Consider the following 4,179-nt stretch of genomic DNA (forward strand, 5'->3'; position numbering starts at 1 on the left):
AAAAAAAAAAAAAGAAAAGAAAAAGATCTGTACAGTTAATAGGAGCCACTGAAGGAAAAAAACAATGCAAGAGAAGAAATACTAAAAACTATAAGAAAAAAATTCTTAAAATAAAAACGATTTGACAGTATCTATTGAAAAAGCACATCATTTAACATAGAATACCAACCCAGGGCAACAAACATGGTATGTACAATTACTACATTAAGAAGGGTGAAAAATTTTTTTTAAAAACCTTCAGACATCTAGGCAAAAATAGTAAGTGCCTTATAACAGAATGAAAATTAGATTATCTTCAGACTTTTCAACAACACTTCATGCCATAAGAACTTTGAGTAACATATTTAAGATACTAAGAGAAAGAAAATGTGAGCAAGAATTTTATATTCAGCAAAATGTTTTCCAAGTACAAAAGGTACAACCTGTTATCAACATACAAAAACCCAGAGAATACTGTTCACCTGAGCCCTTCCTCAGGCAGCCAAAATACTGCGAGAGGCAATGACATGTGGATGGTGGTGAGTACTGAAGATATAGTTGCCTGTAGATTTAAGACTAAATGAGGGCCAAACAGGGAGAGCATCATATGTTATGGCTATATGTCTGACAACGTAGATATAAAGGGGAAAAGGAGAATGGAAATGACATTTGCAAGAAAAAATTTTAACTGTCTTAAGTAATCATCATTGGTGATGATAGTGTTGGTATTGTTATTCTGAAACTGTAGCATGCGATAAAGCAAGTGAATAATTATGAGGTTATCATCTACTGTGTTCTTGAGGACCAGAATTGTCATATGAAATAAAAGAGTTCTGAAATTTGTTATCTTGACATTAAAATGGAAAATGTCAATATGAACATATGAAGCATTAAAAAAACAAATATGTATGTGTATCCATATCTATATCTATCTACTGAAAAGCTCTAGAAACGAGGACCAACCCAGGTACCATGAACACCCTCTGTGCCCAGATTGCGGTTTTGACATACGATTTCAGGAAACCAGGGCTTCTTGTTCTTGGAGAACTGGCTGATTTCAGATGTTGAGCAGAAAATGTATAAAATAAGCATGGAACATCTTATCATTCCAGATAGTAAGAAAGCTGTCCAAGAGTATAGGATCATGTCAGAAAGACTCGGAAACAACTTGAAGAGTTTCCTGCTGGCCAGAGAGTAATTTAAGCTTCAGAAATGATAACTACCATGGGCTACAACACAGAAAATATGTTTGAATTGATAAGTTTATAATAATATTTTCAAATATAAAAATAATTGGTCATCTTTGAAACTGGTCATCTTGAAAACTAGTAAATAAATGGAAAGAAGCAAACATTTATCCTAACTTTCCTGTATGAAGTTTACCATGTGTAACCAAATAGTAGAGAAGGAAAGCATCTCTTTATAAAATTATTCTAGTTGATAAATAAAAAGTAAATTCCATCATTCGAATATCACTGATTTGCAGTCACTAAGGAGTTAACTAGGAAATGAACATCGATGGTTGCTAACATCATTAAAAAGAGCCATACAATCATTATGTGCCTCCCAGTGAAAAAGCACACACTTATATTCTTGCCAAAGGAATAGAACCTGATGCTGGTCAAGTCTCTAGATTCAGCATTCAATCTGCAAGAAACACAGAGGACAGTAAATTTATTGAATGCACTATAAAGATGCAATAGGCAAAATCATAACTGTAGAAAATTTCACAGGTCAGTTATTCTCAAATTGTGGTCCTATATCAGCCAAACATATAACCTGGGAACTTGCTAGAGTTGCAAATTTTCAGGCCCTATCCTGACCCGTTGAATCAGAAACTCCAGAAGTAAGGTCTAGCAATCTGTATTTTAATGAACTCTGCAGGTGACTCTGATGTAGGCTGAGGTTTGAGAAACTCTGCTAAAGGTCAAATGTCCAGGACTCTTCAATAGAAGAGAAATGTAAGGAAAAAAAAAAAGATTGGAAGAGAGACCTATAAATTAAAACAGATATATCAAATTTTTTAAAACCAGAAACACTAAATCATAGCGTCTAAGGATGTGCACTTGGGCGAAAAACCATAAAAAACCATAAGGAAGTTATTAGTTCAAAGTCAAGAGAGCGGTTACTTTTGGAGAAATGTAGATTATGACTTAGCTTAAGTCAGAGCATATGGAAGGATCTCCCGAGTGCTGGCAAGCTTTTATTTCTTGACCTGGCTGGTGATTATAAGGGTGTTTGGCTGATAATACTTCACTAGGCTATCTATTTGTTTTGTGTGGTTTTCTGTATTTTTATTTTATTTCACAATTAAAAGTTATGAGAAATTACTGTTGGTTGAATGACATTATTTAAACCTTTTGGGCCTTAGCTTCTCTGCCTGAGCTGTGAAGATATAGCTTCACACTCAGGAATTTTACTTTACAACTCAAATAATGTTGACCTTATAGTAGTTATTTGTCACGGTAATGGGAAATGACTGCATGCATTATAGTTCTCCAAGCCAGTGCTTAAATCATGTTTGGGGAGTTAAGAGAGCAGAGAGGACCGGCTTTATTTTGACAATAATTGCCTCTGCACTCCCATTTTTTCTTTACAACTGCCTGGGAGATAAATACACTCTCTCACAGGAGCCATTAAAAAAAGAGGAGAAAGGTTTAAGAGTGGGATCCTTTGAGGCAGTTAAGACCTCCTTGCTTTTTCTTTCTCTGAAAGTATATGTTTTATTTGTTTGTCTGTTTGTTTTTAACACCGACAGCGCCTGGTATTCCTAGGTGATCTCCCATCCAAGTACTAACCAGGCCCGAACCTGCTTAGCTTCCCAGATCAGAAGAGATTGGGCACATTCAGGGTGGCATGACCTTAGACCTTGAAGGTGTTTGTTTACAATCACTATCACACTATCCTGCTTGAGACTGGATCGTCATCACACAGGCACAACCTGCTGTGAACTATCACGTGATTTGAGGCCTAATGGTTTCTTTCAGCCCAAATAAAGGGGAGGCTTAGCAAGGAGGCTTAAGTGATGCTGCATGACTGGGGAAGAGTAAACCAGGGCAGGAGGTGTCAAGAGCTTCATGGACTGGCTTTGTTCCTGACTGACAGTGATTGGCCAGGCCTCTGTGGCTGCTGGGTTAGGGAGGCGTGTGCCCATGGGTCCTGGGATTTGTGTATAGACAAAGGTAATTAATTATGAGGGAGCTTGAAACCACTCACTTGGTTTTAGAACACGTACATCTCTAATTCTCTTTCTTCCTCTTTATTCCTCTCATAAATAAATGTTTTAATGTTTTTCTTTTCTACCTTATAATTTTTATATGTTGATTTTTATTGTATTTCACAGAATTCTCAGTCTATGGCTGACTGGAAATTTAAGATAAACAAACAAATAAACAAACAAAAACCCAAAAATATGTCTGCCACAGATAGTTTGAAAAGTACTGAATTAGACTACATTAAAATCAAGAAATTTTGTTTATTAAAAGTCACTGTAAAGAGTTTTTAAAAAGCCACAAAATGAGAGAAAATATTTCCAACACATGAAACAAAGGACTAGCATCTAAAATATATAAAGAATTCATTCAAATTAATTAGAAAACTGGGCAAAAAAGTCACTTCACATACGAGGAAATCCTAATGGCCAATAAGCATATGAAAAGGGTTCAGTTCGCATGGGAAATGAAAATTAAAACCACAGTGAAAAGCACATGGCCACCTGATCAGCAAAAATTTAAGTCTCCCAATTCTGAATGTTGGCTGAAGGTATAAAAGCTCTCATATATTGATTATGAGAGTATAAAATTAGTGAAATCACTTTAGAAAACTCTCTGACAGTACAAATCTTCTAAAGCTTAATATACACGTGTCCTATGAGCCAGCAACTCCACTTACAGATGTGCCACAGACAATCTTTACAACTCTTCTCTACTCATCCCTTAAAACCCAGCTCTATACAAAATAGTCACGGGAATGTAAAGTACAGCATAGAGAATATAGTTAATGATATTGTAATAACTATGTAGAGGTATGTAGGTAAGACAAATTGGGGGGATCACTTCATAAATTATATAAATGTCTAACCACTATGCTGTACACCTGAAAAGAATATAAAATAATATCCAATGTGAACTGTAATTGGGAAAACAAAACAAAACAAAACAAAACAAAACAGCTCTATAGCCACACCTCAAGGCAATGCCT

General features: G+C 35.5%; 1 pseudogene; it reads right to left on the reverse strand.

Annotated features, from left to right (window-relative positions):
- Positions 1-2,728: 2,728 nt before the first annotated feature.
- Positions 2,729-2,847, reverse strand: LOC120583510 (uncharacterized; annotated as a pseudogene).
- Positions 2,848-4,179: the final 1,332 nt, after the last annotated feature.

Source organism: Pteropus medius, unplaced genomic scaffold (genome assembly GCF_902729225.1).
Source record: "Pteropus medius unplaced genomic scaffold, Ma_sr-lr_union100, whole genome shotgun sequence".
Classification (NCBI taxonomy): domain Eukaryota; kingdom Metazoa; phylum Chordata; class Mammalia; order Chiroptera; family Pteropodidae; genus Pteropus; species Pteropus medius.